General features: G+C 33.3%; 1 long non-coding RNA gene across 14 annotated transcripts in view; it reads right to left on the reverse strand.

Moving 5' to 3' along the window:
- Nucleotides 1-2738: 2738 nt before the first annotated feature.
- The window catches only part of LOC143225889 (uncharacterized), a 73457-nt gene continuing 49707 nt past the window's right edge, over nt 2739-26488 (reverse strand). For 13 of the 14 annotated variants that reach the window (XR_013014177.1, XR_013014181.1, XR_013014176.1 and 10 more), the window contains 2 exons: nt 4424-4727; nt 2739-3857 (listed from right to left, as the gene is read on the reverse strand). This is a non-coding gene — a long non-coding RNA (uncharacterized LOC143225889). Of the gene's footprint in view, nt 3858-4423; nt 4728-14199; nt 14582-26488 lie in introns of those variants that run through there. The other variant, XR_013014186.1, reaches the window with a different exon arrangement.

Genomic DNA, 26488 nt, shown 5'->3' on the forward strand with positions numbered 1-26488 from the left:
GTAAATGCAGTCAAAGTGTTTGAATTTCCCGCAAAGCTATACGAGGACTATTTGCGTTAGCTGTCCCTAACTTACCAGTGAAGGAGCAGAGGAAAGATAGTTAGTTATCGTCTCCAACCGCCAACTATTGGGCTACTGTTTTACCAACAAATAGTAGAATTGACAGTCACAATATAACGTCCCCACGGTTGAAACGAGCATGATTGTTGGGAGGGAGATTTGAGTCTGCGACCCTCAGAATGCGAGTCGAACGCCTTAACCCACTTGGCCATGCCGAGCCGTCATTCACCATGCAAAATAGATACAAGTTACCTATAAACGTTACACAATCGTTTCTACTGTCAATTTTAATGGGATTTTTTTTTTGAAGAGGATTATTTATTTTAAGAGTTCTCACAAGCACCAATGCTACGTAGGTTATTTTTCGTTCGTGTTCATTGACAGTTACCATATATTTAATATTCAAACAATTTCATCTACAACGGATTGACTGGTGTTGGATCTCTCATTAAGAATTTGGAGCATATTCTTTGGCCATTCGAGTATGAACCGCTTTCCAATGGTGGTAGTAGAACAGGCTTAAATGTCAGAAAGCGTTTTAACACAAAGATATAGTAATTTGCATAAGTAACATGCAAAGCTAGGGTATCTTTTATGAGAGATAAATTTTCAATGGATATTTTCCATCTTCTGAACATCAAGTATTTCAAATTGTTTACTAATGTTTTAGTAGTTGCTGGATCATAGATTTCATATATAAATGTCTTCAATGCAGAAACAAAGCCGTTACTGAATGGATGAAAGATACCAACACCACGTAGAAGGTTTGAATAATTTAAGGATATTTTTCATTCTAACTTTATCTCCTATGCTAGAATACTGTGTGGTGCTATCACACCCTGTGATAATGTGAAGTGAAAGGAGATCAATTACCAACTACGGGTATAGAAACCTCATCAAACCTGTTTCTAGCGATGTGAGTCTGCAGACATATCGCTGTGGCACTAGAGGGCGTTGGTGGAAATCATTATTTCAACTTTCACGTCCTGACTCATAAAGTGGAAATAAAAGTGGAGTACAGAACAGATTAAAGTATGAAAATTGTAGGGATGGTTCATGACAAGATTTAAAACAGTGTGTTTAAGGTTTTTCTCTGTTCTTGAATTTTCCGTATACTTTAGCTTATACTATACAATACTTTATGTTATTTTACTTCAATGGTAAGTTCAATTTGCTTTTAAGGTTTGTCCTTGAAGCATTTGTATGTTTTAGTTTGGCTTTGTTTGTATGTTTTATTCCTTTTTAAATTGTTTAAAACTTTGAATGTTTTCTCATTATTTCTTGATTTAGATGAAATTTGTTCTAGAGAAAATATGTGTATTTTCTACTTTGACTTTGGGCCTGTTTATTTCGAACACACAAAATACAGTTCTTGTTCCTCACTTTCATCTAGCTCACGTGGCAGAACACTATAATTATTTGAAGCCCATTTTTAACTTCAGGTATTGTTCTAAGGTGTTTTTTATCAATAAGAAGTCTAGGTTATGTGTAATCTTAAGATAGCAGAACTTATAATCTCACCACACTTTACATGCCCTATTAGAAATGGAGTGATCGCAAACCTTTATAGGTTATCGAAGTCTTACAAAGCAACTAAGAAATTTTTATTAAAATATTTTTAGATTTCTAGACGGATTAAATTTCTTATTGTAACATTTCTCTCTAATCAATACCTGGTGTACGAACTATTGTATACGTAGTGTAATGAATATTGTATTACAAACTGACGTTGGTGAGTGTGATGTTGGTATTTGGAATGCGAGAAATGATTTAACAATCTCATTTTTTTTCAAAATCCAAATAAAACAAAATGTCCACTTCTAGTTTTACATATTACATTAACATTTTTCTTTATTATATTCACTCAAACCGATTTGCACGAATTCATTATAGAGATTAAATTACTAAAGTGAGTTATATATAAACACGTGGTTTGGTTAATTATTTATCTCTAAGTAGTTGAAATTTAATAACCAAATAACATTGGTGTCTGACGATAAGACATCTGTTTCAATGTTTTTAAAACGTAGTTCAGTATATTAAAGCAGTGCTACTTTTATTCCTTAAGTAAATATTGACATGGAAGTTTTTACTAAAGAACAGAAGTGGATCTTGCTTTAGCAATAGCTAGTTCTTAACATGTTTTATTTTTTATCCACTCTTTCAATAAAAGATAAGCCATATTTCCTTAAGCATCCAGATCCAGACATGTTACATTTATCAAAGCCCGCTTTTTTATTGTTCTTTATAACTTTAAGGTACTTTTTGTTTCTCCTGAAAGAGTTATAGTTTGAGCTAGCAACACATATGTACAAAATTATTTCTTATGTATCCACTATTACCTATCTATTAATCTGTCTGTTATTTTCTTTTTCTATGCAACTAGCGCCCTCTGTAGGTTTATCTGCAGTCTGATATCGACCTTTCTCTTGCTATATTTTAGTTTGTTTATCTAAGTGAACGATTTCTTTTATTATGTGAAAACTTTTTTTTAGTTAAGTATTCATAATTTTCAACTTGTAAATAAAATTATATTTTAAATCATCAGCTATTTAAATGTATTTAAAGTACGAGATGCTAATGTCTTTTACTATTTATGTGACTGACAAAATTACATAAATAATTTTATGGTAGTGATTTACTACTGGGTGTCCCAAAAATGTATACACACTTTGAAAGATTACAAATACAATGTTTATTAAGATATATCTAGGTTTCATAATCCACGTTTAAGAAGACAAGTGTAGACTCTTTTGAGTTATCGCAGGTGTTCGAACTGATGACCGTACTGATCCAGGCACTGCTGATAACGCGGACAGACGGAATTGCAAACTTCACGAATCATTTAATTTGCTACTTGGGTGCATTCTCTTTTAATTGCTGCTATTAGCTCATTGATTGTTGCAGGTTTTGTGCTATAAACCTTGTATCCAACGTATCCCTGCACAAAAAAAACAACAAAACAGATCAGAGATGTGACGTATGATGAACGTGGGGGAAATTCATTGCTACCTCTTCGTCCAATTCATCTGTTCGGCACATTTTCGTTAAGATAGGTCTTCACATTACGATGGTAGTGGGGAGATGCTCCATCTTTCTGGAAATAAAACTCTTCATCTCCAAATTTTTCTCGAATTCGTGGCACGACAGATTCTTGCAGCAAGTTCAGATAAACGAGAGCAGTGACTGTGCTTTCAAAAAAGAACGGCCCAGTTACGCCCAACGCTGATAATTCACACCACACTGTAACTTCTGGTACGTTTACGTGGTGTTCAACCGTAACATGCGGGTTGTGAAGTACCCAGTAGGTGAAATTGTGGCGATTAACTGAGCCATTTAACTTAACTTAGCCTCATCGCTCCAGACAATCTTGTTTGGAAACTGTGCATTCCCTGCAGATTTTGCCAGGTACCACTCAACTATCTAGTCAGGATCATCTTCATTGAGGGCGTGGACTAATGTCGGAATAAAACTTTTCCAATGAACACGCTGTTTGCCAAACAGATTTTCTTGGAGATCGGTGGAAACTTTCTAACAGCTCTGCTTCTTGTGTAGGACTGGTGGACGACCGTGGTCTTCCAGAACGCCCTTTATGGACGTCTTGAAAAGTTCCATTTGTTTCAAACTTATCTCTGATGCGAATAATGGTGAGTCGCGTTGGTGGATCCGTCTGAAACTCTCTTCTAAACCGTCTTTGTACTTCAGCTACGTTCTTGCACTTCCAGTAGCACTTTAAGATAAATTTCCTTTTCTTAAAGCTTAGTCTTGCTTCTGCAATTACTTCAAATCTGTTGCATCTGAAAAAAAAAGAAAGTTTGACTGAGTCATAATCATTCAAAGTGTGTATTCATGTTTTTGGGACACCCTGTATATGTAAAGAATTATACACAGATTTCTTTCTCTCTCTCTCTCTCTCTATATATATATATATATATATATACACACATATATAATATTCAATTCATCAACTAAACAGCTTATTGACAGGTTTCAAGATAATAATCAGTATATTCTATTATCAGTAATTGTATTTTGTAGCTGCATAATTGGACATCTTTCGTCCTAAGACACTGGGAACTAACCTACAGAGATAATCTATATAATCTTTTCGATAATCTATAAGTTAGCTACAGTGAGGCAGAAAAATCTATTGTTTAGTAGTTTTTGTTTATTTAATGCTGTTATTCGAGAACAAATATTGGAGCAATTCAAAATTGTTTGCGCTTAAATCACATTTAACAGTATTTATGTTTGAAATAACTTAAATAACAACTATAAGCGCACATGTCACAATATTTAAATAATAATTTATCAATTTCTAAAAAAAAAAAAGTGATGTATTTTCTGATGTTCAATCGCCCACCTGATTCGTATATTGTGAGGTTTATTGAATAAATTGTTTTCTAAAACCAGATTTCTATAGAAATTCGATAGAAGCTGGTGTTGTGAAACTGTTCTTGAGTGAAGGAAATGTGGGTGGCGTTTCTCATGTCCCTGTAAGGGACAAACAGTGAAGTCACTTCCATGAATCTCCTGTAGATATTTCAAATTGACGATGAACCAGCCTGCTTCTATAGTAAGGACGGTTTTTACTGCTGTTACAGAAATCTCCTGACATCATACTCATTCTCTCTGTTCCTGTCCATACACGGTGTAAAATCTATATCCTGCAGGGAAAAAGCAAAATTAAAAATAATACTGAAATTGTAAGAACACCTTACATAACACAAGTCACTCACAGAGCCTTGTCCCCAGTGGTGATAGTGGGAAGGATTAGGATGGTGGTGGAAGCACCATGCAGAGCATCATGTTGAATTCATCGCACTTTTTTTATTATTCTAGTGAGTGGAATTTTCATTCTGAGAGCCAGTTTTATGTTAGCTAGCACGTGACTCAATTTTTATTTAAAATAGTTAAAGTAGTTCACTGGAGAAGAAAGTTCTAATAAAATCAAATAAAATATCAAAACCAGACTTGTTACTCACAATATATTTCAAACGATATATTTATCGTTTAATAAAATGAAGCACTTTCATTTCCTTAGTTTTACCATTTTTAAAAAAATATAAGTTTGTTAAAAAGTGTATTACTTTCTTAAGTATTTGGAAGCTAAGCGTAAAAGGTATCCTATACGCACATCAACTAAAACCTTTAGCTATATAATTTATAGATTTACAGATAAATAACTCTCAAATAATGCAAGAAAAGGAGAAGAATCAAAGATAGTTATAGAAATATATCAGGTACAATTTTTATATCTAATCTTATTATTCATACGTTACACAAGGAAGTGGAAGGAAGTTAAAATATCTCACACGTGTAGTATGTATATAGTATTGATTTAGTTATTTAATGCAAACTAACATGTCTATTTTTATTACCATTTTAGCCCTACCTTGTTAACTAATTACCAAAAGTGTACGAACTGTGTCCTTTTCGTCCTTAAAATACACTATAGAATTTTCGATGAGCATTTTGTGTGTTAGATTTGTTTTCACAAATAAATTATTTATACAGCTTGTTTCATTAAAATTCATTTCCAGTTTTAAATACTACTCTTAATAGGCTTACTGTTCTACCAAATGTATTGTGCAATGAAAAATAATCAACAACATGTGCTTGTAAGCAATAAGCTACACAATGATAAATTTGTACTCTGCTAACCCCAGTATCGAAACTCGGTTTCTTGTGTTGTAAGTCCTCAGACATACCGCTGTATCACTGAGTGCAACTAGAAACAAACATAGTAACTATAAAAGTTAAAATTTTATACCGAGAAAAAGGATAAATCGTCTAATTTGTAAAAGAAGACCCAAAATTCATTTCTTTTATATACTTACTGTCTGTTTTCATTTCACATAGAATATCGCTAGAAACATTTAGAATAACAACTTTAATTCCACCCTAGATAAAATCTTGAAGTTTTAATCTTTTTAATACGGTTGAATAATTAGATGCCATAAATTGGATTACAAAAGAAAAATCTCTCTCATGAACACTACTTGTAAAGTATAAGGTATTAAGAAACAATGAAGAATCAACTCAACCGAAATCTGCTGTGGTAAACGCAATCATGTATAACTATCTAGTTCTTACAATCACCGTTGTTCTTTGAATATCCAAGATCGAATAGCATTGTAGAAGCGAAAACTAAAGACATTATTAATATGTGAATTAGTGGCATATATGTATAAGAAAGAAAATATTCCCGCAGTAAACTTAAAGTGTTGCTTAAACAATATACAAATCAATGTCTACATTCACCCTTTCATACTGGTGGGACAGTGGTAAGTCTTCGAACTTAAAATGCTAAAATCAGGCGTTTGATCAGTGGACACAGCTAATAGCCCCATGTGGCTTTGCTATAAGAAACACATATACTTCTGAAGCTTTATTCATGTGAAATTTACCTTAATTTCCAGAGATTTTCTTTGAAAGTTATTGATTTAATTGTACAATGATTTCATTAAAGGTTTATTTCATAGAAATTATTATTATCACTTTAAGGTATAAGTTAATTATTCAAATATGGGCTTCCAAATCCCTACTGACATCTTAAAAACTATGAAGTTATATCTAAACTTTAAATATCTTAAAACAATCCTTTAGCTTCTGTATTCCATATTATCATATCGATTTGCTTAAATTCATAGTATTATTTTTAAAGGTTTTTATTCAATAACATTGCCTTACACTGTTTAACCATTGTTTAAATAGCTTGCTCATCCAATAGCAATATTTAAAACGTTTTCATCCAATAGTACTAAATTACACTTTTTGTCCCTTGAAGAATGTTGTTTCAAAGAGTTTGTTCATCCAGTAACAATACTTAGGGGATTTTTCATACAATATTATTGTGCTATGGTGTTTTTCTCTTCTAAAAGCGTTACGTTACTTCATTTACATCCATTTAAAAAATATTTTGTTTTTGTCTTTTTCTTATAGCTTGTTTAGTCAGAATTACTTTAATTTTTTTTTCCATTTCAGTAGATATTGACACTTGTTTATTGAATGAAATTTCCGTTTTTTACCCATTTTAGGCATAATCAGTTGACCATAACTTGAGATGTAGTTGCGTAGCTAATTGATTGTTTAGCTTAGGCTGTAGGTTACGAAATAGAAGTGCTTCCTTTTTCCTTAGCGACCATTCATCTTTCGCTGAACCTATTATTCTGATTCGTTTGTTTCTTTGAATTTCGCGCAAAGCTACAAGAGCGCAAGCTGTCTTACCCAATAGAGAAAAAATAAACTTTAAAGATTCTTATTAAAACCAAAGTACGAGAATGCCATTTCTGATGAAGTATACAACCAGATTAGATCCGTTGGATCACATAGTGAGATTATGTGTGGTCTGCCTAAATTACATAAAGCAGATACACAGATCAAACACATCGTATTTAACATAGAAACACAGAGTTATAAACTAACTGTACAGTGGAACCCCTCTAAAACAGCTATCTTCGGGACTGAGACAAACTGACCTGATTAGAGGGGTTTCACTGTACATAATTAGGGATTATGTAAACAAAAAAGGGACTGTAATTGGATGACCGCTTTCGAGAGGTGACCGAATCTGAGGAATGGCCGCTTAGAGGGGTTCCACTGTATTTTTAAGCAAGTTCTTTCTTTCGTTTACTAAGAATAACATTACTGGCAAAGACTCCTTTGATTTCTCTAATTTTGTCAAATCATTGGAATTTGATTCGTCTGAATACATAACATATTTTGATATTTGGTCATTATACACTAACATTCCGCTTGATGAAGCAATCAAATTATGATTTAATATTTCCTGATAACACTAAAGTCAATGTTTCAAATGAAAATCAATTTACTAAAATATTTGAAATTACGACCAAAGAATGTCGTTTTGTGTCTAATAGTACGACATACGATTAAATTGATGGTGTAGCCACGAGCTCACCATTTGCTCCCATACTAGCTAATTTGTTCTTGTCTTATCATGAAACCAATTGGTTACAGTCATGTCCGTCCGAATTTAAATCTCTAGCTTGTAACAAATACGTTGATGTACAATTTTATTGTATTCAGAAAACAAAACCACCGTATCATAAGGTTTCAAGATAATTTATTTTCAAAACATAGAGTTCACGGTTGAAGAGCATAAATAATCTAAGCTTCCCGTTTAAGATATAGAACTCATCAACCTGAACAAAAGGTTCGAAACTAAGTACTGCCACAAACCAACATTTCCTAGTTTTCCTTACTATTTTAACACATTTATACCTGACTGTTAAACTTACCAGAACTTAAGGTTACTTTCATGATGAACTTATCAATATTAAAAATAATTGAATAAAAATATCTTCCTTCTTGCACTCATCAACAACATCAATAAGGTTTATAACACCAACTTTCCTGATCTCAACGTTCCTAAATGTTCTATCACCTTGTTGTTATCTTTCACTGGTTTCCACGGCATCAAACTAAAACGTAAAATCATTCTATAATCAACTTATCCCCACGTTAGTCTAATAATTTTAAAACAGATCAAATGGATACATATTTTTTCCTGTTTCAAGACAAAATATCTCTTTCAAAACATTCGCTGATAGTATACAAATATTTGTGTCCTTGCTGTAAGCAAGTCTATGTTAGGTCAACGACTCGAACCTTAGCTACCAGAATAAAGGAGCATGCGTATAACATTTCCTCAATAACTCTGGGATTCACAACCACCTAAGCAAATACTGTAGTCAGAAACCAAACAGTGAACACTTCAGAATAATAGACTCAGCGAAAGATGAATGGACGCTAATGAAAAAGGAAGCACTCCTAATTCGTAACCTACAACCGAAACTTTGAACACTCGAATATCTACGTAACTGCATCTCAACTATGATCAACACGTCGTGCCTGAAATGGGCAAAAAGTAAAAATTTCACTCACCAAAGAGAGTTGCTAGATAGTCATTTCTATCCAATAATGTTATACTAAAGTTTGTTCGTATAGCAGTATTATCTAAGTTGATTTGTTTGCTCTATAATATTGTGTCATGTGGCTTTTTGTATTTCATGTTATAATATAGTTTTTCACATAAAGCAATGTTTAAAGCAGTTTATCCTATAATATTGTGTTTTAATTTCTTCTATTAGTGCTATTATATTGAAGCTTGTTCACAAAATGAAATATAATGTTGTGGGGTCATTCTTGTAATTAAAAATTATTTGACAGTTTTTAATATAATAATATTGTGTGTACGTCCGTTTCGCCAAGAAATAAAACCTAGTATTAAATGCTAGATGAAAATCTATCAACACCCTGCTGTACGAAGAAACATTTTCAGAAAATTATATTTTCAACCTGCATAAAGTCTTCAAGTCCAAAGTTGAAGAAATATATGGAGTTGAACAAGAAACACACCTCAACACTGTCAATCAACATCAGAACAAAAACAAAGTTAATTAAAACTACTACCTCTAATACAAGAGCTCGTTTTCAGATTATTAATTCTCATAACGACGTGTTCGTTGTGTGAGCTGAATATAAAAATAGAAGTTATTCTTCAAGATTAAAACTTTCCTAATTTTTTAAATATTGCAGTTTTTTATTGTCATTTTAATTACATTACTGTGGGATATTTACAGTTTTATTCTAAAAAGATTTTCACATATACTTGAACATAAATTAAGAAAATATATGAAATAACTTTATCTATAAAGTAATACACACTAATTACAACAATGTAATGCTATAGATCGTTTGAAGGTAAAACTGCTAAACTGTAAGAATTAGGAACCTTTCGGTTTTTAAAGGCTTTCCAATTTATGTTGTTTTTTTATCATTTTAAATGCATCAAGTTAAAACAAGTCACAAATGCAATTGTTTGAGACTCACCTAAACTTAAATCTGAAGTGTGTAAAATTTCTTTTCATATAAGAAAACTTGCACATCATGTATTTCTTTATATCAACCATAGAATTACCAAAACGATCCATATGTACCGGCCCGGCATGACCAGATGGTTAGGGCGCTCGACTCGTAATCCGTCACACAAAACATGCTTTACCTTTCATCCATGGGGGCGTTATAATGTGAGTTGTCAATCCAACTATTCGTTGGTAAAGGGTAGCCCAAGAGTTGGCAGTGGGTGGTGATGACTGCCTTCCCTATAATGTTACACTGTTAAATTAAGGATGGCTAGCGAAGATAAACCTCGTGTAGCTTTGTACGAAATTAAAAACAAACAAACAAACCATATGTACCTCGTCAGGTTTATAATGCTTGACACTAGTAATAAACACTGCACATATATCCATTGTGTACCTTTTGCTTAACAATAAACAAAGAGTATTTTTAAACACTTTTTTTCTAAACTGTTTTTCCACACAAACTCCTTGTACGTCTATGACATTGTTCGTTACCACTCAGTTAAAAAAAATAATACCTTCACTGCAGTTAATGCCATTAAATAATGACACGGTCCCTACATAATTTTGAGCAAAATAGGTGAGTTAGTCCAACCCCACCCGCTAGTACAGCGGTACGTCTACGGATTTACAACCCTAATATTAGGAGTTCGATTCACCTCGATGGGCTCAGCAGATATCCCGATGTGGCTTTGCTATAAAAAAAACTAACACATTGTTTAGTCCAATTTATATTTCCTCGGTCATGCCTCTACTCAAAGTGTTTTAGCAAACATAAACATAAAATCGCTCAATGTGGGAAACATTATTAGCAAGTAGCATAAAAACGATAGTTCTAAATGGTAAAAAAATCTGCTTATTGTTCTTAGGTGATAGGTGACATTTATCAGCTAAACTAATGGCAATATTCAACATGAGATATTTATAAAGAACAGTTACTCACAGATAAATTACAGCTCTAAAAACAAGAAAAACGTCCGAATTTAGCTAATTGGTAAGTAGTTGGAGAATAATATTCTCGAAAGACATATTATTTCTGTTTTGATTTTAAACTCAATCGTAAGTAGAACATAGATCAGCTTATTAGTTAATATTTTTAACAGTTGGTGCACAATAAACGTGAATCTTGTTTCGTTTTTTTGTTGTTTTTATTTCGCGTAAAACAACCCGAGGGATATGTGAAAAAGTCGTATTTAACTTAGCAGTGATAAACTAGAGGGAAGGCAGCTAGTCAACACCACACACCATCAATTGGACTACTCTTTCAACAATGTTCCCCTGTGAGATAGATGTAAGTCTTCAGATTTATAACGCTAAAATCAGGGGTTTCATCCCCCGCGGCTGACCCAGCAGATAGCCCGAAGTGATTTTCCTATGAAAAAACACTTTTGCCAACAAAAAGAATCTAATGTCACATTATAATACCCCACGGCTGAAAGGTCGAGCATGTTCAGTGAAAGATATTCGAACCCTATCCATAGATTTCGAGTCGAGTACCCTACTGAGAGTCAGTTATGATATTTGTTCAATGACCCCTTGTTATAGCAGATGTTACTGGTTGGAAGCTTTTCTTTTGATAAGTAATTTGAAATTAGGAACGATTATACCTGAAGCTAAGAAGTCTCTGGCTTAGTCTTTTAGCCTATTTACGTAAATACGCCGTTAAAGGTGAAAAATTACGTTTTAAGTTGCAAACTTTTTTCTAGTTCTAAGTTAGACTAAATTGATAAATTATGGCTTATGATAACAATGTAATAATGAAAGGGTATTATCGTGATGAATACCTTAGTGTAGTGGAAATGTATAAACAATAATTCTTTTTTTCTGCTTGTAATGCCATTTCTCAAAATTTCTTGAATATTATTTGTAAATGGCACACTCAGCTTTTCAGCCACTTTCCAACAGAGCATTGATTCTTATAACAGTACTTGGTAAATACAAACAGCTTTGTATCATATTCGCAAGAACAAGTTAATTGCCGAACGTGTTTTCATTGAGACATTGTCTCTTATATGTAAAACTTTTATATGGATCTGTAGGCACTGTAGTAACTCCATCGAATTTAGAAGGTAGAATTAAAGTAACGCTACTGTGTCTTTATATACGGAACCGAAGCCAGAACTGTTACAGATGTTGGAATGTTGGAATTTTTATGTTTCTAAACAGATCCAAACACTTTTAAGAGCAAAAATATCATATCTGCTTTACACTAAAATAAATAATATCATATCTATTTTAGGTTAAAAAACAGCAACATCATATTTGCTTTAGGGTAAACTAAACAATATCATGGGCTATCTATACTCTGCTCACCACGGGAATCGAAACCCGGTGTCTAGCGTTGTAAATCCATAGATATGCTGCTGTGCTACAGGGAGGATGTCCAAAATCAACTTAAGGATACTTAAAATGAATAACTCGGTGTATTTAGACCTTCATCAAGAGAGGAATGAAACCATTTTTTATTACCGAAAATTTTTTTTTGTTAAATAACCAAGATATATAACAAAAACCTGACCACTTGGTGTGAAAAACATTATTAAAGCTTACCTAATAGGAAACTCATAGATGGACAAAAACTTTAGTTTCCATGGGCAAGAAATCTAAAGACAATGAAAAGAGCAGAGTAATTCTTAGGAGGAAGTGTCTACAGTAACACCAGTGGTGTTGCATACAGAAGGACAGGTTTTTGGAAAAATCCAGGATGTTACCACAGCAGTGCTGATATCATTGTAATTCTGGACATATATAAACACTATTACGCAACATTAAAGGCAGAACATTCATATTTATTTTACACTATAGAAATGAACCGTCAACAAGTGACACAATTACTGTTCCTTCTTCAGTTATTTTTCATGGATAGTGCGTCCCGCAGTCAATAGGGGCATAAATGCGATCTGAATTAAAACTGAGAATAACTTTAGCTATTTTTGAAATTGATGTAAAAGCTAAAGTCAAAGGGAATTTAAATATAAAATTAAAAATTAATAAACTAAACTTATGTAAATAATGTATTTGTTAAAATAAATCGAAACAACAAAGTGCCTATCAAAAATGATATAGTATATTTCAAATCTAACAGGTTTTCTTTGCTTCTGGCCATCCATTAACAAGATAATTATCAGGTGAATTCTGCATAAAGATTTTTGAGGGCTATATGTGCTAGCCGTCCCTAATTTTAAAGTGAGAGAGTGGGAGAAGGAAAGGAAACAAGATAAGGATGAATTCATAATGAAATTAAACGTGTTAGTTTGTGTTAAATATTTAACTCAGTTCCTATCTACATACTACAACCTCGAGTTATTTTAATTCTCACTGGCTTCCCTTTGTAACGTAATTAAAATATTTATTACAAGATGTGGTATAAAAATTACACTATGTATATATATATTCCTTTCTCTAGCTTTGATACTGTAATAAATTGATAATTTTCTTCCAGCAGGCTTTCTCTCCAATTATTTGAAGTTTATTTTTACTGTGAACCTCTAAAATCTACAGTCAAAACCTTTTATTTATTGGGTGTTCATAATAACTTGTACGCTTATTCTGCAAAAACAGTCAAACTCGGGTTAGCGGTACGATGGAAATTTATATTTCTTAAGAATAGGAAATTAAAATATTTAGCTTTATTTAACAATCAGAAAGTATATATATATAAGTTAAAATCTGTTGTATTAAGTCTATACTGAGTGTTTTATTTGGATTATTAGTTTTCTTCTACATTTAAATATATTAAATTTATTTCACATAAAAACGTCACGTGTTGGCTTATGTCAACTGGATGTTAGAATGAAAATACCATTTTTTAGATAGTAATATTAGAAAATGTTGCTCACTGGAAAATTACAAGTGCGCGGTATGTTCAACACGACATTCCTGCATGGTACTGCAACTATATTTCTCCTGCTTCTAACTATCACCATTTGACAGAATTCTTTGTGAATTACTCACATTATGTATGTTACTTATTGTTTACTTCGGATGAGTCTCGGATTTATGTAAAAGTTAAGTATATTACGTATGTTAACATATTACTATTTCAAATACCTGAAATTTTGAATTTGAGCTTAGTAGTTAATATGTATTAAATTTACGTTATTTGCCAACAAGATTGATACACACAATTTCCTTTTTTAATATAAATATATTTCAATATACAAACATAAAAACAATAGAATTTATAACAACGATATTACTAATAGCTAGTACAAATGATAGTTTATATACAGTAGTTTTACAAACTTACAGTTGAGTGTTATATTCGGTCTAGAACTAAATATTTTATCGACGATCCGGGTTCGCGACGAATAAGTTAATTCTGTGTTGATGTTCTTGCCCCACGCCCAAGCTAACGACGTCTTACTTGACGTAAGTGGAAAAATATTCCTTATGATAAAACCAGGTTGTTTCATCCTTAAATAGAAATACCTTTGCTACGGGAGATTCATTTCAGTGACTTCGTATATTGAACAATGTTATCTACTACAGAAATATAAGAAAGCTCAACTCTACTAAGCTAACTCAAGAACAGTTTCATAACGCCAGTTTCATAGTTTCTCTAGCAGCCATAACGCATAGCAGTTATAAGATAACGCAGGATTAGATGAGTGGTTTAACATCGAGAAATCATCCCATTTTTAAAAGTAATAAGTGATTAATTATATTGTGCCAAATCCGTGTATGATTGTTATTCAAGCTATTTCTGTCATAAATACTGTAATACGATTCAAGCACAAACAATTTTGAATTGTTCTGATATTTATTCTTAAACAAACAGCATCAATCAAAAACATCTTAACGATACTACATTTATCATTCTTTTAAAAAATGAATGTTATTTAATATTTGTATAACTTTACACATTTTATATTATTTTGAGTATTTCATTTATTATTTGTTTGTAATCCTATACATAACGTAACAATATTAAACTGTCAGACACTTTGTTCTTCACAGTCTACAGTTTATAATAGCATAAAATGCATTACACATTGATAAATAAACGGAGAACAGTATTCCCAATATTCTCTGACACGTTAGGAAATTTACATCTACAAGATCTATTCTGGACCTTCTGGGCTGGAGTTTAGTCTTTGTAAGTACTCAGCATAACTTAATCAGTTGGTTCTAGCGATAAGGACACATGAAACTTAACAGACTTGATTGACAAGGCTGTGGACATTTTCGAAATAAGTTTGGCTGGCAAGTCTACAGCCGGAAGGTTTCTGGCAGTATAGTTGAAGTTTTTTCTCAGAAATTCAACAAACTGTTTTATATTTATGGTCCAGTTATATCTCATCGTTTATTCAAGAACTTAAACATAATGCTTACAAAATGGAATTTCAAGATAGCCAACCCATAGTAGCATCAGAATTGGAAATACATGAGCTACTCTGCCTTTGATATGTCAAACGCTTTTCAATTGACATAGGAATAAGATATGTAATCAGCTCAGTCACAAATGAATCTGCTAGGAAAAATAATCTGTAACGGGATGACGGTAATAAAAAACAGAACATATACACACTAATATAAAACCCGTCCAAAATGACGGGAAACCATTGTTGAATAATTGACAAAAATTATAGAATTTAACTAAGGTGATTTGTCTATACCTCCAAAATGCACCTACTCTTCACTTATTTCATAGTACCTGTTTAATCACCACATTTTTAATAAAAACTACGCAGTAAAATGAAATGTTATCGTGAACAAAAGTACGTGTGCACTCTGAGAGATTGGTTTGGTTTATGTTTCGCGCAAAGCTACTCGAGGGCTATCTGCACTAGCTGTCCCTAATTTAGCAGTGTTATACTAGAGATTGTTCATTTTCTTCTTATAGCAAAGCCACAGCGGGCTCTCTGCTGAGCACACCAAGGGAAATCGAACCCCTGATTTTAGCGTTGTAAATCCGTGGACATACCGCTGTACTAGCGGGGGCCTAGACTAGAAAGAAGGCAGCTAGTCATCACCACCCACTGCCAACTCTTGGGCTACTCTTTTACCAACGAATGGTGGGATTGACCGTCACATTATAGCTCCCTCCACGGATGAAAGAGCGAGCATGTTTGGTGTGACGGGAACTCGAACCCGTGACCCTCAGGTTATGAGTCGAGTTCCTTAACCACTTGGCCGTGCCGGGCTACACTCTGAAAGAGACTTAAATAACACTCTTTACCTTTTCACTGTATTATAGGTATGAAGGGAAAAACGTGTTGCGGGCATTCTGAAACAAATTTTCAACTCTTTCGGCTGTACAAAAGATAAAAGATATTTTATAGTAATAAATGTTTTTTTTCTTTATATTTAAAGGCTAAGTAAATAATACGTGTTAAAATATTAAGAAAATATTTATTATTTAACATTTACTCACCACATAAAACTTTTTAAACACCAACTCTACAAAGTAAGTAATAGCACACCTATTTGTATTCTAGTTAAAGCATTAGGCCTAATACATAAGACTCAACTGAAACACTGCTTGGTAAATTTTATTTTGCTTTTCGCAACACCTCATTGCCATAAACTTTTGAATTAAACTATTTTGCTGTTATATCAGTAAAGTTATAAGAATAAAGATTAAAAAAATCTTTCTTAACAAATCAACATGAATGTTGATTATTCTACATAAATACCATAGTTGGCGTAAGAACAATCAGGTGATAGTTTTGCTGCAAAGCAACAATGTATAATGTCGAGCATTAACAGACAGGAAGTGTAATAACGTTATTGACAGAGTGCAAAAGGATTAGTTTGTTTATTTGGAATTAAGCACATAGCTACACATGGGCTATATGTGCTCTGCCCACTACGAGTATCGAAACCTGGTTTTTAGCGATGTGAGTCCGCACTCATATCGCTGTGTCACTGGGGATCGAATGACAAAGGGAATAAGCCTTTTATAGTTAATAATACAGTAAATCACTCTAGGACATGTGATTTTGTATGTCCACTAAATAGGCCCGGCATGGCCAAGCGTGTTAAGGCGTGCGACTCGTAATCTGAGGGTCGCAGGTTCGCATCTCTGTCGCGCCAAACATGCTCGCCCTTTCAGTCGTGGGAGCGTTATAATGTGACGGTCAATCCCACTATTCGTCGGTAAAAGAGTAGCCCAACAGTTGGCGGTGGGTGGTGATGACAAGCAGCTGCCTTCTCTCTAGTCTTACACTGCTAAATTAGGAACGGCTAGCACAGATAGCCCTCGAGTAGCTTTGTGCGAAATTTCAAAACAAACCAAACAAAGCCAAATGCCTTGAGGCTTTCACAAATATCTTTATTTTTGCTCTTTCTAGTATTATTGTCTAGTAGTAACTGCAATCGAAGACAAACTAAGCTAGCCATAATATATCAGTGAAAAGTCCTCATTAATATCTAGTTGGCGTAGGAGAGTTATAGGTTCAATGAGAAAAGACAAAAAGTTGGCTGCGATTACGTATCCCTTTAACAGTAACTGGGCAAAGGCTTTTGATGGCATTAAATACCACTTCAATAATGATAATAGTTTAACATTTCAATTTACTTTGCTTTTGAAACAAATTTGTAGTAATAATAGAAAAAAACATGAGGAACGCTGAACTCGGATTATTTACATTCCCAAAGACATGTTTATCAAAAGCTCACACTAAGAAGTGTAAAATCTGTAACTTGTAATAAAATGAATGTTAAAAAAGTACATTTTCTAGTAATATCCAAAGGAGTTTCAAATATTTCAATAAGAAAATATTTCAACTAAAGGTACTGTAAATAATGGATACATTATCTTTCTTTTCATTTTGAGGTAATTTCATTTTATTCCGATAAGTTTGTTTGTTTTGAATTTCGCGTAAAGCTAGTCAAGGGCTATTTGCGCCAGCCGTCCCTAGCTTAGCAGTGTAAAACTAGAGGGAAGGCAGCTAGTCATCACCACCCACCGTCAACTCTTGTGCTACTCTTCTACCAATGAATAGTGGGATTGATCGTCGCATAATAACGCCCCCACGGCTAAAAGGGCGAGCATGTTTGGTGCGACAGGGATTCGAACCCGCGACCCTCAGATTACGAGTCGAACGCCTCAACCCACCTGGCCGTGCCGGGCCTTTATTCCGATAAAGCTGTAAAATATACAAGCGTTCTCATCATTCACAAGCATATATTTAATTCACTTACAATTAGCAACACACAAACAGATTCACTGTGGTGGTCTTTTGGTGTTATGTAGTACCATAGAGCGCACTTTATATTATTTTGTGAATAAAAAATTACATACAGAAATACTAGTTTACATCATATTGAAAACTTTCTCCATGTGTATAAAAAAAACCCAGAAAGATCAAGCATAAACATGTTTTTGCTTAAGGCAGCTTTAGTTGATTACTATCGTACCTGCCATACATGTACCTGAACCACATCTCTCAATATTTCAGTCAATTTCGTCTATAGCCTCAAAATTTGGCTTTCAGTGTTTGCATATAAATGTTCATAACGGTATATATGTTGTCGTGTACTTATATGTATCAATATTTTATATTAAATATTGCACACTTGTAATATCTGAAACAATCGCCTGCTGATTTGTAGCCATGTAATATGTCATATATAAACTGGCAAAATTCCGGCTCGTAAGTAAATGCTATTGCATATGAAATTCATAAAAAAATCGCTTTGACTTTATTCATTGCAATTCACGCTACACAGATCACTTTTTATGCCAAAATACTCAGTATACGTATAGGCTAAAGGCAAGCGAGCGAAGAAGGCGAAATAACAATATTTTTCTTCTTATATTTAACTATTAATATTCAATGGCGAAATCTGCTATCATTCTACCTGCGTTCGGTCATGAAATTCTCTAATGTGGCATCAAAAGAAAATCTATCACTCAAGAAGTCTAGTTAAACTAAGACATTTTAACTACGATTTATCGCAGTCTGCATAATGTCTCGTCTTTTTTCACGAGCACTACACGTTTTCCAACGTACACCTTGAAGTTTGGTACCGGGCTATCATGCCCAGCTATACAAATTTGAGCGTTGAAACAACGTGCAATTAAATATCTGTACACAAGTATTCTCAAGTAAACACAGTATTAAGCAAATACTGATATGCATTCATCTAAGTATTTATATCACAATGATTTAAAATTATTTTTCAGGAGTTTGGTTCATGAGAAGCCTTAATCTCTAGTTTCATCAATTGTTAAAGTTCTAGATACAAAGTACAATAACTGTACCACTTTAATAGGTAGTTCCGGGAGTAACGAAAGTCACGGCATTTTATTTGTTGATTTATATTCTATAATTGTACTAAATATAGTAACTGAGTGGCTAAAAATATCGTGCGCATTTTATATTGTAAAATCACTTTCAATAGTTTGGAAAGTAAAGCTCGCAATTCTATTTTTAAGTTTCTGTTGGATCACTATAAATTTTAAATAAAGAATTCATCCTACGTATATAAAGTGGAAGGTTAAAAACTATGTATTTCTTAAGTCAATTCGAAATTAATTATTAAATCACATAGAACTATACTTTTGAAGAGCTTCAGTAAATATCGTTGCACAAATTGTTATCATGATATACACAACACACTCATCACCTTTGATTCAACTGGTGCTTAGAAAGTCTGCAAAAGTACAGTTGATAGTCTTAACTGCCCACTCATCTGAATAATCAGATTATTAGTGGTATGGTGATGTGTTTAACTTCACAACACTAAACTTTCTGTTTACTCTGTAAACAGTCTGTGCGGAAGTGTCAACTAATCACTAATGATCAAAACATTTTGATAATTATTTTGTTTTGAAAAAAGAACCATTTATATTCACTGCTGTTCTCTACAACCTCCTGCCTTAATCTTTCTTGTCATGGCTTGCTTTTATTCTGAGTAACACACATAGTGCTGTGCTTATCCCACTTCGCAAAATATTAACTTCAATGCAGTAGAGATGTTACTTTCCTACACATACAGTGTTGGTGTGACACTCATCTGATACTCTCAAGTCCATTCACCATGCTAATTCTGAACTACTTCCTAACTTAGATAATGAAACCACCATCTACACCAAAGACTGTCTATCACATTTTGAAGACTCATAGAAATCGTAGCACATAATGTTTCACTCATAACTGCTTATACAAGTGAATCACGAGTATATGCTATGTTTCCAAATCTGAGATCTGAGACAATGCTTCTTTATCTTGTTGCACAGCAAGTAGCACCAAAATTGTATCTGGATATTTTAGTTACTCCTTTCCATAGCTCCGATTTAGTCGTCCAAAATGTTCATCACATAGTAGGATTATCACTGCTCGTAGTTTCTCGTAACATTTGTTTCAGTGGTTTCCTCCTCTTCATAGTAAGCAGTGTCTGGAGAATCAGTGAAAAGATAGATTCTCACCAAGTCGCTAGAGATCTATATAAATGTATATGCTACTGAAGTAGTTGCATAATGAAATAATACCTTTACACTATTGTAATTTGAACTACAATCAAGGTTTCTACATTTTTGAATACCTCCTTATATTTGAGTAATGCTAAGCTTATTTAACTAATATTTTTATCACAGAGGTTGTGATAATTATGCTGTACAAACACTATAACTGCAAAAGTCTCCTTCTTTGCCGTGCTGGTATTTAGTAGACATAAGTGAATAACTTACATGTGTGATCACCCATTAAATGTTACCCTACATCTGTTAAAAGCCTTTTCATATCCAACTATCACTGACATCAGTAGCTAGTACAAATAGAAGAAAAATTAGCCTTGAAATAAAGCACACTTTAATAATTGGTACACTTGTTTACATTCCTCTGTCCATCTAAAGTACACTTTAATAATTGGTACACTTGTTTACATTCCTCTGTCCATCTAAAGTACACTTTAATAATTGGTACACTTGTTTACATTCCTCTGTCCATCTAAAGTACACTTTAATAATTGGTACACTTGTTTACATTCCTCTGTCCATCTAAAGTACACTTTAATAATTGGTACACTTGTTTACATTCCTCTGTCCATCTAAAGTACACTTTAATAATTGGTACACTTGTTTACATTCCTCTGTCCATCTAAAGTACACTTTAATAATTGGTACACTTGTTTACATTCCTCTGTCCATCTAAAGCACACTTTAATAATTGGTACACTTGTTTACATTCCTCTGTCCATCTAAAGTACACTTTAGCTTTACTCAGAAATAAAGTTATCGATCTATCATGAGGAAATTAGTCACAAATTATTGCCAATGTGATGTAAAATCCAGAAAGTTCCAACTATTTATTTTACTAACAGTCATTGCCATTTCTGAGCATATGTGAGTGCACTGTCTCTATTGTATGTGTCTCAGGAGTTATTCTTCCATACACATTAGCACACTTATAAGTCTACCTCTTTGATCTGCTTAAATACTGAACATAGGTTTTCAACATCAGACTGAAATGAGTAACAAACCTTCACTTATACAGAAGGTACTACCTTTTGATGTAAACTTCATCAATTTTTAAAACTTACAGGTGCATTACACGGGTCAATTGGCAATAAAAAAAATCATACAAGTCCTCTCATATGCACTGAAAGCAGTCTTAAGTTTGCACTTATAATTCAGCTCAAATGGCATGTTTAACTCTCATCCAGTTAATGGAGTTGAATAATGAAAGCAAGGCTAGGTCTGTTTTTAACTCTCGGATTATATGAATTTTTGATAGTATATAAATGTGAATACGAGTGGTCAACATGCTGTTACAGAATTTATTAATAAAAGAGCATGGAATGTTTCCACCAAGGTCTTCTAGAATATCAAAACTTCACAGGTTGCTTTTTGACCTTTTCTTTATCCACGTACATTCCAGTTCCCTCAGTAATGTTCATAACTTAAATATAAGTAAGCTGGGGCAAAAAGTGTTCAAACGTTTTCTTCTCTTGGTAAAGTTTAATCATGTTTGTCCTATGCCGACAAACAAACTTCTTACAATTATGTACATTCTTATAGGAATTCTAGAGTATATTAGAATTTGTCTGTATTTGTCTGCTCTTCTCGTCTCATAATTTTTTGATAAATCTACATCATTGGAGAAAATTCTGCTACGAAGCTGCGTAGATTAACACTTCATGTTTCTTTGTAGCTTTTGTACTATGGTAGCACTACTGTCCTAACTTTTTTCTTTGAATATTTTATTATTGGTTATTTTTGAATGATTCGAACTTTATGTTGTTGGCAAACAACGCCCTCTGTAAGGCCTACTTAATCCACTATTTCATTTCCATTACACATTTTTTAGTTGCATCTACAAGTATTTTTCCATGTATGCAACCACACGTTCACTGGGGTTGCACTGAATAAACGTATTTCTCACTGACTATGAAGTGATTTTTACACCTGTACTCGAAGACAGTATTTCGTCATATCTCTTTTGGAATATTTTTTGTCTAGCAGTGAACATATCTCAAAAAGCTTGAGGTAACTGGTAAAAAGTATAAGCTTTTTTTCCTTGGTTGGATTTGTTATTAACAACATTTTCAGAACCTGCAATTTTTGGCTTCAAGTTGTCAAATGAAATAACCTTCATTGTTAGACGCTGGTCATGTGGTAATTTCCGTCCTGCATTCTTCAGCATACACAACTGGAAGTTCTATTGATGACTATTTTTATACAGTCAATAATCTGGTATGTCACTCTCTGATTGGTTTGATGACAACCGATCACAAAGTACCACATCAGCACAGTCGTTCTACCTATAATAACTCAGCTCAACTATCATGTTTAACCCTCATCTAGCTGAAAGGCAATAGCAAGCCTAAGATATTTTTAGCATTCTAAACGGTTTGTATGAATTTTATGATAGCATACGAATGTGTAACAGCGTATGTTAGTATTTGGTGTGTAACGAAATAGATAACAGAAATTCTATTATCCGTAGATTGGATGGAATGTGCTGAATGCAATTTGTACAAATATTTATGTATATATATATATATATGTGTGTGTGTGTAACAATGTAGAAGTAAAATATTTGATATTGTGAAGACGAAGTGTATAAAGTCATAATTATATAGATTGCATGTAATATTATATACATACATATATTGTAGAGGTGCTAATACGTATGTGTAATATTCTAAAAATAGTTATGCTAGAAAATGTACAAATAAAGCGAAGCGTTTTAAAAGTAAAATGTGAGAGGATAAAACAGATAATATTACAGATATTTGGTGTGTAACTAAAGGAACGTAAAACTACAAGATACTATAAAATGATTGAAATTTAAAAGTATGACAAATGACAATGTGTTATACCGTTGAAGCATAAAAGTTTATAATTGGAATGTGAAAGTGTATAACCAAATGTCGAGTGTAAAACACCACTGACATGTAAAATCAAAAGCATGAAAAGGAGTGTAACATGAATAAAACTTAAAGATACAAAGTGCTAATAAATGGTAAAAACATATAGGGTTATTATTTGTTTTTTTTTAAATTTCGTGCAAAGTTACACGAGAGCTATCTGCGCTAGCCGTCCCTAATTTTGCAGTGTAAGACTAGAGAGAAGGCAGCTAGTCATCACCACCCATCGCCAACTCTTGAGATACTCTTTTACCAACGAATAGTGGGATTGATCGTAATATTATAACGACCCCAAGGCTGAAAGGGCGAGCATGTTTGGTGCGACAGGGATTCGAGAACTCGTGACCCTCAGATTATGAGTCGAACGCCTTAACTCATCTGGCTATGACGAGCCAAGGCTGTTATTAAAATCAATGTAACAGCATGCTAATTATATCTACTAAGTTTTGGAAGTTCATTAAAACTTTACACTATTTTGGTTTATGATGTACTTACATGCAGTTTCTTCCTATATTTTTTCTGGTTATTTAATAATATGTTATACTATATTTATCTATAAGTTTCATATTACCAAAATGTTCACATCATGCTTATTTGAATTTTGTTATTTGTTACAGAAGGATTATTATTAAAAACCTTCCAGTTGTATGTAATTAGTTGTTTATATTCCTTCTCGTCTAGTGTGTTGTCTTGGTCTTTTGTGTCTCTCACGAAATAATGACTGACATTGTTTGTTTTTTTACCAACAAACTACCTTCTCCATTTTTTAAAATCTGAACCGAAATATTTTGGACATGTTTACTGGTTAAAAAAGGAGGTATTTCTTTTATCGTTGGGGCTCCGAACAATGATTTGAAGTGGTGACTGAAATCCGTCATCACATCACGAACTTAACAGCCAAGCACAAGAAGCATGGAAGTGTGAATGACACACAAGAGGTTTTCAGGAACTTTTAGAACCACCTGAGTAGTTATCATGAGCAAGATCAGTACAATATTATGTCTGTAGTTGCTATCAAAGTGTTCCTGTCTGCTCATCCTTCTGCTGTCTATCGTGATGATTCGATCTTTATCGAATTGCAGGCAAAATCGTTTGTATCTCAGTTGAAAACTGTACATAAAAAAGTGATAGCAGAAGCAAAAAAGCTTGGAAGCTGTTTATTTAATAACCCTGATAATGTGGCTTCATTTATATATACTGAATTTACTTTCACTGGAGAGATCTTAGTACTAACTAGTATCGAGACTTGAGGAAGTTATATTCCACTTAAATATCAATTAACAAACGAAAACTTATGTCGAAGTTTTCTTGAAAAGATATGTCCAAAACCACCCTCTTTGACAGCTTCTCAAATGAACTTAGTTTTTAATATTCAATAAATTGTAGTGTAAAGACACCTCTTGGTTCCTGAAGAACGTGTTAAAATGGTTCTAATTCTATTGCTAAACACATCAGAAGCCAACGGATAACTTTTAGTTTCGTTTACAACCTCTTTATTTGTTCTAAGCCTACATGCCGGTTGTGTACTGCTTGAAATATATAATAGTTGCATGAAAGGTAAAAAGCAACAACAAAGAAAACAAGCAGTGGTGCTGTCACTCCTATCACATTTTTGTAGTGAGAAGAGAAAAATAAGAATAACCAAAAGTCTTTCAAAATCTCAACCAGCATTTTACGCAAGTCATCGTTTAGTTACTGTCCCTTAGCAAGTTCCGATTATTAACTAGAAGTATGTTATTCCTATGGTTTATGGAGGTATTACAGTAATGTAGTAAAGATTATATTTATCTCACCTCAACACTTCAATACCAGCTTGAAAAAGAAAAGTGAAGAGAAAAAATCAAGCAGTAACTGATGAGTAAGTTTTATGAAACTCAGTTAATATTTCACATCCCTTCTTCCTTCAGCCTGGATAAAATATATATTTCTGCCACGCTTGATAATGTATAGAAAATATGTCTTATTTACATAGAACTAGAAAAGCTAAGCGTTGGTCTGCTTTTCCCATGTGTATATCACTTCTCAATTCCTTTTATTCAAATTTGATGGAAAATTTTCGTAAGAGCGATTTGAAAAGATTCATGTTTTCTCAGGCATGCCAATTTGTTTGAAGAAAAAATGCATACTTCAATCTGTGAAGACCTTTTGTGCTTCGTACGCAAATAACAGTTCATCAATAATGTGACGTAGTGAAGTAGTGTCGCCGTGGATCTCTTCAGTCCTATACTTAATATTTTGTGTGTGTGATGAGCGAAAATTTCAGTCTTTTAATGACTTTTAACAAAAAAAAAAAACACTGATAAAGCAAAACAAATTTATCTGAACAGACAAAAAAAAAGCGCGACGTTCAGTCAAACTTTGAAAACTTTCAGGAAGATTTACAATTTTTTCTACTCTTAATATTGGGTTGAGGAAACTCATTCATTCAAAAACTTACCTGGAAATGGATGTTATCAAGAAACTAAGACAACAAATAATATATACATACATACAAGTAAGGAAAATCAAGTAACTGGATTATATGAAGATACTCTAATAAATAGAAGGAAAAACTATTGAAAGAGAAAATATCGTATCAAAGCTCTGAGGTGACAAGAGAATTGTGTAAGATGATTAAAAAGTGACGGAAACAGAAAATCCCCCCCATATGTCTCAGTGATAAGTCTTTGAGCTTATAATATTAAAAATCAGGTTTCGATACACGAAGAGAATGATTAGTCCATTTTAGAGCTTTGTCCTCAACAATAACAGAAACGGATACTGGTAAACGAAACCACAGTTCTAGCAGTTAAGTTATACTCCAATAATCCAAGTTTGATTATAATTCATCACAACTACAAAACACAACAAAAACAAATACTCAAACACAAATCCATTTCATCTTAGGTCAGCACCGAACGATGGAGCGACATATTAGAAAATTTGTTTATGTTTGTTACTAGAACTTTCACGCAAAACTACACAATGGACTATCTGCGCAAAGTCGTCCATATTTTTGAAATGATAAAGTGGAGATAACGTAGCTGTTCAATAGTACCCACCGCTAACTCTCTATAAATAAATAGGAGCATTTGGCCAAAAGACTCCAAGAGGAAGCGTGATTTTATGGAATCGGATCACGAACTGTGGAATACTCGGTTGCATGGCCCGAGAGTGGCAATTACTTGAGCCCCCTAGTGAAATGACCTCCACCAAAGCTAGATGACACCCTTAAAATG

The sequence above is a fragment of the Tachypleus tridentatus genome, chromosome 9 (assembly GCF_004210375.1).
Source record: "Tachypleus tridentatus isolate NWPU-2018 chromosome 9, ASM421037v1, whole genome shotgun sequence".
NCBI classification, from domain to species: Eukaryota; Metazoa; Arthropoda; class Merostomata; order Xiphosura; family Limulidae; genus Tachypleus; species Tachypleus tridentatus.